Source organism: Lynx rufus, unplaced genomic scaffold (genome assembly GCF_022079265.1).
Source record: "Lynx rufus isolate CCGP_SWC_20201006 ecotype Redwood Valley unplaced genomic scaffold, mLynRuf1.p SCAF_8, whole genome shotgun sequence".
Classification (NCBI taxonomy): Eukaryota; Metazoa; Chordata; class Mammalia; order Carnivora; family Felidae; genus Lynx; species Lynx rufus.
In genome coordinates, this window is record NW_025814896.1 from 124757180 (window position 1) to 124770566 (window position 13387).

A 13387-nucleotide genomic window follows, 5' to 3' on the forward strand; every position below is an offset into this window, starting at 1 on the left:
GAGGATAAAACTAGAAAAGATTATTTGATTTCAAAATACCCAGACCTTCAAATAAATTAATACATGCATAAGAATATTAACACAGTCTTTATTCAAGGACTGTATGGAGCACAATTTGCAAGGAAGTCTCTTTCTTAATTAGACCAGGAAACCAGTGTGGAAAAAGATACTCACATAAAAATTCCACAATGCAAGTTTACCTGGAATAAATGCCAAATGGATCCTATAAGCCTCACAGCACACTCCACTCCACTACTTGAACAGAATCATCTGAACACAGCTTTACAGAATGCTCACCATGTCTCATACCCTATTCTAGACCTAGAGAATACAAAGATAAAAGAAGGAAGGGGTACTTGTCCTCCAGGACCTCACAGTCTAATGCTGAAGACAAATAAGCAACCTAACAGAATATAAATGGTGATATAGGACTAAAAAGGAGGGACCTCACCATACCTGGGGCACCAGGGAATGCCATTCCAAAGTGAATCTTGCATCATATGTTGCAGTTGAGGGGGGGGTTGGTGGAGGGATTAGGGAATGGAGGAAGAAGAGCATACTGGACAGAGGGAAGAGTGTGCACAAAACAAATGAAAGCTTTCATGAAGACAGCATGAGCATTCCAGAAACAGCAAGAAGATGTGGAAAACAATGAGGCTGCTTCAAGTAATCAGGTATAGAAGAGTAAGTGCTTCAACAATAGCAGAGGGAGTGGGAACTCATCCAAGCATGATGTACCATATAGAGTTGTAGAATCCAGCTCTGCCAAGTGAGGTTGGACAAGTTAATTTTCTGTGCCTTACTTTATCGTGCAGATAAAAATGGAGATAATCATAGAGTGTCCATCAGTCTGGAAAGAGATTTTTGTTTTTAAGTGATTGAACTCTCTTGGTTAGGTTTTCTGGCATAGGCTTATTTAATGAAATCAGAGACATAAATCACTTGAGCAAAGCACCACAAATGTATTCACAAGGATTCAAAGAAAGGCTGCATTAGTTAATCATGTTCATTGAAATGCACACACTGAGTTGTGCATTAGTGATGAGAAAAAATACCTTGAACATATGTAATGCCATTGCAATGTAATCACTCATTTAGTTTGTGTATTTGTGTTGCCAGATTCTATGGTCACATGTTAATACTGATCTCATTGGGCTGTTCGGAGGATTAAAAATGAGTTAATTCATAAAAAAAAAAAAAACCTCTTAGGAAGTGAGAGGCTTTTTCTAAACTCATTAACTATTGTTATCAAGGAAGTAAAACTGAAAAATGGAGAGGTAATGAATAAGAGGTACCAGTCCACTGCTAACAACCCATTGGATGGTGGTCCTATCACTGAAATGTTGAATACAAATGAATCAAAGCTTCTTTCCTAACTGTGGGTAAGATTACTAGTTTGCCAGCCTACTTGTCTGCTTCCTTCCCTGGCTATAAAACGACGTCACATTCACTACTGCATTTTTGGACAGATGAACACGGATCAGCTACTATGCGCTGGGTACTGAGAATGCAACAGTTCACAAGATCAGTGTAAATGTCTTCATGGAGCTTGGGTACGTTAAGTTCGAAATACCTCTGGAATCGACATTTTCCACGGTTTTCTAAAGTGTGGAGTAGCAGAGGCTGGCCCTCTTAATGCTAACAAACAAGGTCCACTGAGAATCAACTTTCCTATGTATATGGGTAAGGGAAAGAAAGAGACGAAACCATTAACGGAGGAAGGGAGGACAACGCGGTAAGGGAAGAAGCAAACGAGACTGACTGAAATAAGAGGAGGATAACATTCAAATGAAAAGGAAGACAAAGGTCAAGAACAGCGACACCCTCCCGACGCTCTCGCTGAACAGGAAACACACGCCCCAACCCACGCTCAACTGCCTCGCAAACCTGAGAACGTCGCGCGTCTTCAAAGGACCGCCTCTCCGCAGTGGTGCCCGGCGCCGCGCTATGACGTAAGGGTAGACGGGACTTCCGCTCCGAGTGCCGCCTGAGCAGCAACGTTGCGATAGAGCCTGCTGTTTTCTAGGCTGACAGGTGAGGCATTGCCTTGGGGGGACGACTTTGCACGAGAACAGACGGGCAAGCGGGCACAGGGGAGCCAGAGACCTTCCTCTGTGTGGTTTCTCGTAGAGCCTGGGTTGCCCTGGGCCAGACGGCCCGCAGGGCGTAAATAACTGCTGCGACCGCTCGAGGTTCGGATCCACTCTGATGCTGTCCCAGCAGTCGCTCCTATGGGCGCGGTAAGGAGCCATTTGTACTAACTGCAGCCTGCCTGCGGGACGTTTATGGAGGCCCTTTTGGGAGTAGGGGCTTGGACATTGGGCAGTTGGCCGGGAAGAAGTGACTAGCAGGGGCCAGTCTGGGCCGGAGACTCCACAAAGATCAGAGTTCTTGCAGTTCTAAGAAATTCTAAGAGTTCTAAGCCTCTAACTAGCCCTGGACTAGTCACTGTCTTCCCTGGAGCATCCCACTTATCCATCGGCGGGGTCATTAAAGGCTGTTTTCGTTTGACCTCAGTTTTCTCCGTCGGATCAGCCTCCTCCCCCCATCCTCTTCCAAATTTGTTACACCAGGTACCCTTGAGTATTGACTCATGGGCCAGTCTCTGAACTTGACACTTCCCTACCACATGTTTGATGTTCAGTCTTAGTTGCTCAAGTATTTTTCTGTGGCACCAACGTCAGAACTGAGCTCCTTCCTTTGAACTTAGAATGTAGCATGTTGGGGAAACCGTTGGGGCTTTCAGTTGCCTCAACTGCTTGCCCTGCATCATGGTATTTTAAAGAAGGAGTCTGTGCCTCAATTTTTCTCATCTGTAAAATGGGATACATTGGTATCCATTTGTTAAGATTGTCTTATCAAACAAGATAATTCTTGTGGCACTTAGAACAGTGTTTTACACACAAAAACACTCCATAATCATCCACTGTTACCGAATGACACACCCATACCCACACCCACTTCACAGCTCTCTAGATGTTCTTTGCAGCAGGCATCTTGTGCTCACACTGCTTTATAATCACTCTTCACCCTAAGGCCTTAACTGTAAATTCTTACCCTTGAGTTTTTTTTATTTTTTCACACAAGGCAAGATGAGACATGTATTCTTTGATTCACAAATTCATTTCTCCTCTCACAAGTAGTAACAGAGCACCTGCTTTGTGTCTTGTATGCCAAACACTGGAAGAGTTCATAGTCTATATCTGAACCCGTAGTTCTTAGCCACTTTTGTTCCAAGAGCAAATCCCTGTGATGAAAGAGATAGATATAACAAAAAGAAACCCAGAAAACTTAGGGAAAATCTCTGAAATCTTATTCATGAAGTTTTTTTTTTTTAAAGCTTCTTTCTAAAATGATAAATAGGAAAGTCTCTTTTGGTTCCCCCCATCCCCCATTTTTCCACCTAAAGGTGAACGCCTGCAGGATTTTGGTATAATGTGCATCATGCCCATTCCTTCTCTGACTTTCTCCTACAATACTGTGCTATTTACTCAGATTCTATAGTACTACATAAAATTTCAGAGTGCTATGTGACTGGAAAATACTGGAATAGGAGTCTTCTGACTATAGAATTGATTTTGCCATTTAAAAGCCCCATAACCTTGGACAAATAACATAACATCAGTTGTACGTCCTGTCGTGCAGGCATTGTTAAAGTCAGAAGAGAGGACGAGAATGTACTGCACAAATGAAAAGAATTACAAAGAAGGTGGTTTTGTTGTGACTGGTGAGATTATCATCAAGTCAATATAGAAAATGATGACTTCCTCTAATATGTTATTTGGAGAAAGATGAAATGAATATAAATTTAATAGTAAGCAGACTAAAAATGTTCTGTTTATGCATCTATTATGTGTTGACTTGCAGCTGTATGTTTTGAAGCTTACATGTGACTGTGTGGTAAGATTCCTGGTTTTTCTCTTTAATTCCACTTATACCAATTGCAATTAAATAAGTACATGTGTAGTTTCAAAAACTTTCTTATTCTGACATAAATTATATATTGACAGGAAGTTGCAAAAAAATATATATAAGGAGGTCCCCATGCCCCATTCAACTAATGTTCCCCAATGGTAGCATCTTGTATAACTATAGTATAATTTTTTAAACCAGAAAATTGACATTAATGTATCTACAGAATTTATTGAGATTTTCCCCATTCCATAAACACTCATTTGTGTGTGTATATAGCTTCATATAACCACCATTTTCTTTATAGCCACAACCTTCTTATCCTACCTCAGTCCTTAACCCCTGGAAACCACTAGTCTGTTCTCCAACTCTTTAATTTTGTCTGTTTCAAGAATGTAGTATAAACACAACCATACAGTGTATAACTTTTTGAGATTACTTCGTATTAATTCCTTTGCGATCCATTCAAGTTGTTGAGTGTATCAATAGTTTGTTTCTTTTTATTGCTGAGTAGTATTCTATGGTATGATTTACCATAGTTTGTTTAACCATTCACTTGTTGAAAGACATATGGGTGGTATCCAGTTGTGAACTATTACAATTACGACTAGTATGAACCTTTGTTTGAAGGTTTTGTGTGAACATGTTTTTATTTCTCTGGGATAAATGCCCAAGAATGCAATTGTGCTAGGTCACATGGTGTGTATTTAGTTAATTTATATGATATGATTTTTCTTCTTTACCATCTTGATATGGAGGATTACATTGATTTCTTAATGTTAAATGTACCTGAAATAGATCCCACTTGATCATAGCATATAATAATTTTTATACATTGCTGGATTCTTTTTGCTAATATTTTATTAAGGTATAGATATGACAGGCATTGGTATGTAGTTTTCTTTCTTTTTTTGTGCTGTCTTTGTCTGGTTTTGTCTTTTATCAACCCACAGGTACTCTAGAGTCTTTAGTGATAAACCCCTATTTCATTCCTAATATTAGTAATTTGTGTCTTCTCTCTTTTCATCTTAGTGGAGTTTTATTGATTTTATTGATCTTTTTCAAAAAACTGCTCTTTATTCCATTCATTTTTCTGTACTTTCAACTTCAAAATTTTTTTTAATGTTTACTTTTGAGAGAGAAAGAGTGTGTGCATGAGCAGTAGAGGGGTGGAGAGAGAGACACACACAGAATCTGAAGCAGGCTCCAGACTCTGAGCTGTCAGCACAGAGCCCAAATCAGGGCTCAAACTGTGAGATCGTGACCTGAGCTGAAGCCGGCCGCTTAACTGACTGAGTCACCCAGGCGCCCCTACCCTTTCCACGTTTCATATGTAATTGTCCTATTTCCTCTATATACATTGAGCACCACATCAAATAATGCTATGAACTTTTGGTTCAAGCATCAAATATGATTTAAGAGCTTCATAAGGAGAAGGATAGTCCCTTATATTCGCCATTGCTTTTAATCATTCCATTGTTCGTCCTCCTCTGAAGTTAAACGTTATTCACTTACTTCTTTCTGTTTGGAGAACTTCCTAAGGATAGGTCTGTAATGGGGCGCCTGGGTGGCGCAGTCGGTTAAGCGTCCGACTTCAGCCAGGTCACGATCTCGCGGTCCGTGAGTTAGAGCCCCGCGTCGGGCTCTGGGCTGATGGCTCAGAGCCTGGAGCCTGTCTCCGATTCTGTGTCTCCCTCTCTCTCTGTCCCTCCCCCGTTCGTGCTCTGTCTCTCTCTGTCCCAAAAATAAATAAACGTTGAAAAAAAAAATTAAAAAAAAAAAAAAAAGGATAGGTCTGTAAGGGACAAATTCCTTTAGTTTTTCTTCATTTGAGAATATCTTTATTTCCCCTTCATTCTTGAGAGGTCGTTTTTCTTGATACAGGATTTGTAGTTGATAGTCTTTTTCCTTCAGCACTTGAAAAATGTTGTGCCACATTTTCCTGGCCTCCCTGATATCTAATGAGAAATCTGACATTCTAATTACTGTTCCCTTATAGATACTATTGTCATTTCTCTGTGGCTCCTTTAAAGATTTTTTTCCCTTATTTTGGTTTTCTGAAGTTTGACTATAAGGTGCTTTGTATTTCTGTAGTTAAGAAACTCTGTCCCGGTAAATATGAAAATTTATTATGTGAAAAATATTGTATTTTAATTCAGTGGAGGAAAAGATGTTTTCTTTATTAAATGGTATTATCTTAAAGAAAACAAAGCAGATACTTTTATAGGTGGATTAACACTTTAAATGTAAAAACTAGAATAACAAAAATGAAAATAAACATCTAAGAAGCTGTATGTAAAATATAGGAATCCAGAAAAGGGCCAAGGGTCAGCAATATACAAAATTCTCTTGCAAGTCAATAATAAAAAGATAACCCATTTGGAATGTTGGCAAAGAATATGAATAGACAATTCATAGAAAACAAAGTCCAAAAGCCCAGCAAACATGAGAAGATGTTCAAATGCACTAGCAGCCAGAGAAATGCAAACTAAAGAGTGCGATGTTTTATACCCGAAGACTTAAAAGAATTAAAAATAATGGTAACTCTTACTGATGATAGGATTATAGAGGGAAAGATCCCTTCCTAGATTGCTGGATGAAATGTGATTCTTACACCCTTTTGGAAAGCCATCTGGCAACACCTATTAAAATTCAACCCAGGAATTCCACACTTGGGAATCTGGCCATTAGAAACAAAAGAACTGGTGTATATGGATATATGTAAGAACATGGGGATTTAAGAGTACTTATGGCAACATTGTCTCAAAATACTGGGAGTCAGTGGAGCGCCTGTCAGCAGGGAAATGGTCACATGAATTATAGTGTATCCATATTATAGAACCATTTAAAATAATGAATTGGAGTTACACTATTTGACTTAGCAGGATTTTTGTGTGTTATTATGAAAGTAAAATACATCGGAGTGTGTATAATATGCTCCTACTTACCAAATACTGACAATTCATATTTATCAAAATTCATATAAATGTTTATGTATATGTGATTATAGAAAGATATGGAAGACCTTATACTGAGTTAGTAACTTGAGTTTAGGAGTAATATGCATGGACGTGAAAAGAAGAGGTAGAAATGAGGCATATAAAAGATTAAAAAGTAATTGACCATTTTTTAAAAATCTCAGTATATATCTCATTTATACATTCAAATGAAATTGTGCGTGTGTATGTAAAATTTCTCAAACAAAGAACATGACCCCTGGAGTCATTCAGACATCTGGGTTCAAATTCTGACTCTACCACAGTCCAGTTTACGGGTTGTGTGACCTTATGCAAATTCCTTAGTATCTTTCAGTCAATTTTCTTCTCACATGTTTTGTTGGGGTAGAGGGAGGAAACAGTAGTACCCATCTCATAAGATTTGTTGTGAGGGTTAAGTGATGACAATATGTATAAAGTGTTTAGCACAGTGCCTGGTTTATAGAAAGTACTCTTAAAATGTGAGTTCTTGGGGCGCCTGGGTGGCGCAGTCGGTTAAGCGTCCGACTTCAGCCAGGTCACGATCTCGCGGTCCGTGAGTTCGAGCCCCGCGTCAGGCTCTGGGCTGATGGCTCGGAGCCTGGAGCCTGTTTCCGATTCTGTGTCTCCCTCTCTCTCTGACCCTCCCCCGTTCATGCTCTGTCTCTCTCTGTCCCAAAAAAAAAAAAAAAAAAAATGTGAGTTCTTACTATTGCCTCACTTCTTTTGCTCTTTGACATTAGTATGTTTTTAAAAATTCATTACCAGCTCCTAACTTTCTGGAAACATTCCCCTGTGGCTTATATGACTTTACATATCTTCTTAGTTCATGCCTGTTTCTATTTGTTCCTTTTCATTTTTTAGCTGGCTTTTTTTTTTTTTTTTTTCTTGCTTAGGGAAATTCCCCTCCCCCAAAATTGCAGCAGGAGCTGTCAAAGAATCTTTTGAGTTAGGTGACTGGGTGAATAATGGTACTCTCTGTAACAACAAAGTCAGGATCTAGGATGGGATCTGTAGAGTTTATTTTTGAAACAAGATGATTTTAATTTTTGACACTTATAAAAGTTTGGTGCATCAGTGAGGCACCCAGATGAAAATGCTCAGTAGTTAGCACTCAAAGGGATGAGGGCCTGGGGCAGAACCTTTGGGTACAGGCAATGGAGGAGGAAAAGGTTCTCAGTGAGGATGGGGAGGTATCATAGAAGCCAAGACAAAGGAGCTCTTTAAGAAGGAGCTGGGCAGGGGCACCTGGGTGGCTCTGTCGGTTAAGCGTCTGACTTCGGCTCAGGTCATGATTTCACAGTCCATGAGTTCGAGCCCCACGTCAGGCTCTGTGCTGACAGCTCGGAGCCTGGAGCCTGCTTCAGATTCTGTGTCTCCCTCTCTCTCTGCCCCTCCCCTGTTCATGCTTTGTCTCTCTCTGTCTCAAAAATAAATAAACATTAAAAAAAATAAAGAAAGAAATTTATTTAAAAAAAAAAAAAAAGGAGGAGCTGGGCAAATCATCTCTCTACTGTGACCTTTCTGGAGCTTTAGCTCTGTGGGCCCCACTTTCTTCCGGTATTGTCACTTATTTTCTTGAAACTTGCTGTGTTCGTAACTGAATCAGCTTCCTTTCCTCCAACTAACTTCCTTTCCCCAGTATTTCCCCTTTGTGTGGACTAGTGCTTTCATTCTCCTCATCTTTAGCATCAGAATCTAAGTCAACTTTGCACTCACCCTTCCCTGGCTTGTCACACAGAATCATTACTAAGACTCTAGTCTCTCATTCAACTCCTTTATTCCCAGCCTCATTTCCTGCTTAGGTTTTTTTGATAGTATCCAAGATTTAGTGTATTCTTCTGGGGTTTTTTTTCTCCGTCTTTCACAGTCTTTTTAAAAGAACTACATTGGGGCGCCTGGGTGGCGCAGTCAGTTAAGCGTCCGACTTCAGCTCAGGTCACGATCTCGCGGTCCGTGAGTTCCAGCCCCACGTCGGGCTCTGGGCTGACGGCTCGGAGCCTGGAGCCTGCTTCTGATTCTGTGTCTCCCTCTCTCTCTGCCCCTTCCCTGTTTATGCTCTGTCTCTCTCTCTGTCTCAAAAATAAATAAACGTTAAAAAAAATTTTTTTTTAAAAATAAAAGAACTACATTAATCAAATCCTTCCCCATTTTAAAAACCATCAGACTTCCTGTGCCTTCAACACTTTCCCAAACTGTTCAGAAAAAGAGAGTGAGACGTTAAAGGGAAAAGTTAATACGATCACCACTGACAAAATTGGTCAAATCAGCTTTTAGAAGGTTGTATGTATATTCTGTCCCTCTCTTAAAGGCTCAAAAATTCTTATTAGTGTAACTTGAAAAGTTCTGCAGAACCGAAATTTATGTATCTTTGTTTAACTTATTTTGGTAGGTTGTGTTTTCCAAAGTTGGCCACAATAACTCCCATACCACATATTCTTGTTGCAATGACTTTGACATGCTTCATTTTGAGAGGGGTTCATTTTTCCTCTCTGAATATGGGTAGGCTGTGGCTAACATGCCACTGATGCCATGTGACTTGTGAGGCTAGGTCTTAAAAGGTTACTGTTTTAGTTTGGTCCTCTTGAGACAATTGCTGTTGAAACTCAGCCATTATGTTCTGAACAAGCCCAAAATAGTCCATGTGGAAAGACCACATAGAGTTGTCCAGTGCAGGTGTTCCTGGCCAAAACCTATCTGACAGCAGCATCTGTCATCAGACATGTAAATAGAGATACTTCCAGATGGCATCTCCTGCCCCCAGTGTACATATCACACACCCGGCTGTTGAGTCTTCTCAGCAAAGGTCCCCAACATTATGGATTAGAGATAGGCTATTCTTCTGCTCTGCCATTTGTCAATTCCTGACCCAAAGAATCTATGAATATAGTAAAATGGTTGCTTTAAGCCACTAAATTTTGGGGTAATATGTTATGTAGCAAGAGTAACTGGAACACTCATAAAATATATATGATCTTGTCTGTGAATAATGACAGCTTGCTTTCTTTTTATCCAATTCACATACTTCTATTTCTTTTCTGTGTCTTATTGTATTGGCTAGGACCTCAAGTACAACACAGAATAGAAGTGTTGATAGCGGATTTGTCTTGATCTCAAACTTTGGGGTCGGAGGTGGGGGTAGGGTTGGTTTTCAGCATTGCACCCTTAATAAAATGTTTGCTGTAGGCTTCTTTTATAGATACTTATATTTCATCAAGAAAGATCCCTTTTTTTCTTTTTTTTCTAAAGAGTTTTTTCATGATTCTTTATTGGATTTTATCAAGTGTATTTTCTGTATTGGTTGAGATGGTTATATGGCTTTTCTCCTTTATTCTGTTAATGCAGTAAATTGACTAAATTTTGAATGTTTAAACAGCCTCACATTTCTGATATATACACAATCTGATTGTCATGTATGGCCATGGTATGAATCACTGGATTTGGTCTGCTAATATTTTGAACAGAGTTTTTGCATCTATGTTCATGAGCGAGGTTGGCCTGTAACTTGTCTTTCTTATAATGTCAGGTATTGATACCAAGATACGCTGGGCTCATAAAATGAGTTAGGAAGTGATCTCTCTTTTTCTGTTTTCCGGGCAACTCTGTTAGATTGGTGTTATTTCTTCCCTAAGCATTGACTCTCTTCTGGCCCAGGAATTATGGACTCAGTGTCTTTACTAGCTATTGGACTGTTAAGAGTCTTCTAGCCTTTTTGTGTTTGTCTGTATTGGAATTTGCCCATATCAAATGTATTGGCATAAAATTCTTCATGATATTCTTTATCATTTTGATGATATAACTCCATTATATTTTTAATGTCCATAGAACCTAGAATGATAGCCTCTTTTCCCATCTTATTGGTTATTTGTGCCCTTTTTCTTTATGAGTCTTCTCAGGGGCGCATTTATTTGTAACTCTTTTGAAAGGCTAACCTTTTGGCTTTGTTAATCCTCTCAAATGTAAACTTTTTTCCTATTCCATTAACTTCTGTTCTTTATTATTTTCTTTTTTCTATTTTTCTTTATTTGGATTCATTTAGTTTTCCTAACTCCTTAAGATAAATAGTTACATCTTTAATGTCCAGCCCTTTTTCCCTAATATTTTAGAAAGCATTTTAAGACTTTAAATTCTCCTGCAGTCATACCTTTATCTGCATCCCATACATTGAAATTTCTTATTTTCATTATTTATTTCATTATTACTTAGTTTTCAATTACATTGTGAATTCTTCCCCTACTCATCAGTTATTTGGACATTTGTTGCTTAATTTCCAAAAATTGGGGGATTTTCTTATTATTTTTGTTTTTTTTATCTAATTTCCACTGTGGTTAGAGAACATATTCTATTATTTCATTTTTTTGGAAATTTATTGAGACTTGCTGTATGGCTCAGTATATGGTCAGTTTTGGTAAATGTTCATGTGCACTTGAAAAGGATGTGCATTTTGCAATTATGTGGTATGGAATTCTACACATGCTGATTGTGTTAATTATGTTAATATAAATATTATGTAATTCAAGTTTTCTATATTTTTATTGGCTTTTTTCTTTGTTTATTATTTCAGATACTGAGGAATGTCAGAATCCTCTACCACGATTGTGGTCCAATCTATTTCTCCCTTTACATTTGCTAATTTTTAATTTATCTCTGGAGGCTAAAATATTATGTACATACTTACTTAGAATTGTTATGGTCTCCTGGTGGATTGACTTTTTGAAATGTTCCTGTTTATGTCTCATGTGCTTCTTACTTTAAAGTTTACTTTTTAAATCTGACTTCAGTATAACTATACCATCCCTTCTTTGATTAGTATTTCCATGGTTTATTGTTTCCATCCTTTTGCTTTTATACATTATGTATCCTTATTCTTAATGTGTATTATTTATAAGTAGCACACAATTACTTGTTTTATTTTTATCCAATCTGATCATCTTTGCCTTTATCTAATTAGTGTAATTGGTCTATTTACATTTAATTTATTATGTTATATTTGGGCTTAAGTAGTTTTACTATTTTTTTTTATTTATTTGTTACACTTGGTCTGTATTACTTCTCTGCTTTCTTCTTATATTTATATTAATTATATTCTCTATTTCCTCTTTTATTACACATTCTTGAGCAGTTCTTTTATTGGTTACTGATTTTTCTAACAGATTTTTTTTCCAGTACTGTTTTTTCTCTAGCTTTTCATATGGTTTCAACACAAGCAAGGCTTTCCTTGCTAACATGGGATTGAACTTAATTCTAATGTACGTTTTAAACTAAATTTAAAACAACCCCCAGACTCACCAGATTCATAGAGTTCTCCAGTATGTTAACGTTCATTAATAGAGTAACTAAAAACTTAACAGAACTTTAAATAAAGCTTCTGCTGCTGTTTTTGTACATATTTGTACTTCTTATGTTGTGTTTTGAAAACAATTACAAATTTTACATCTCATCACTGGGACTTAAAAAATTCAATTTTCACTTGTTTAGTCACTAAATATTCTACAAGTTTTAGTACTAGTGCCCAGAAACATCATTAATTAACTGTCAGTCAGGGCTCAGGTACATGCAAAGTATATGCTCTGCTCTGTGTAGTTGTGGGACATTAACACAGCCCTAGTATTTTAACTCTGAAAGAAAATCATCTTACTACCTCTGTTTCAAAGTTAGTGTACTTTAATTGAAGACTATCTGGACATTGCAACACATATTTGGTTGTGCTCATCACAACAAGTGCCCTCCTTGATACCCATCTCTCATTTGGCCCATCCCCCCACCCACCTCCCTCCAACTCTCAGTTTATTCTCTATAGTTAAGAGTCTGTTTTATGATTTGCCTCTTTTTCCCTGTCATCTGTTTCATTTTCTAAATTCCACATATAAGTGAAATCATAGTATTTGTCTTTCTCTTATTTTGCTTAGCATATCCTATAGCTCCATCCATGTCATTGGAAATGGCAAGATTTCATTCTTTTTTATAGCTAAGTAATATTCCATTATATACATATAGCACAACTTCTTTATCCATTCATCAGCTGATGGACATTTGGGCTCTTTCCATTATTTGGCTATTATTGATAATGGAGCTATAAACATCGGGGCGGATGTGCCCCTTCAAATCAGTATTTTGTATCCTTTGGGTAAATGCCTAGTAATACGATTGCTAGATCATAGGGTAGTTCTACTTTTAATTTTTTTTTTTAACTTTTATTCATTTTTGAGAGAGAGAGACAGAGTGAGAGCAGGGGAGAGGGAAAGAGAGAGGAAGACACAGAATCCGAAGCAGGCTCCAGGCTCTGAGCTGTCAGCACGGAGCCTGCTGTGGGGCTTGAACTCACAAACCATGAGATCATGACCTGAGCCAAAGTCGGACGCTCAACCCACTGAGCCACCCAGGCACCCCTCTACTTTTAATTTTTTGAGGAACCTCCATACGGTTTCCAGAGTAGATGTACCAGTTTGTATTCCCACCAAGATCGTAAGAGGGTTCTTCTTTCTCTGCATCCTCACCAA

The 13387-nt window shown here is 38.2% G+C and overlaps 1 protein-coding gene across 2 annotated transcripts in view; it reads left to right on the plus strand.

The window, feature by feature from the left end:
* The first annotated feature begins 1951 nt into the window (after positions 1–1951).
* LDAH (lipid droplet associated hydrolase) overlaps positions 1952–13387 on the plus strand; it is a 110176-nt gene continuing 98740 nt past the window's right edge. Inside the window, exon 1 of one of the 2 annotated variants that reach the window (XM_047068142.1) lies at positions 1952–2034. The gene's annotated coding sequence lies outside the window, so the exon portion shown is untranslated. The other variant, XM_047068143.1, reaches the window with a different exon arrangement.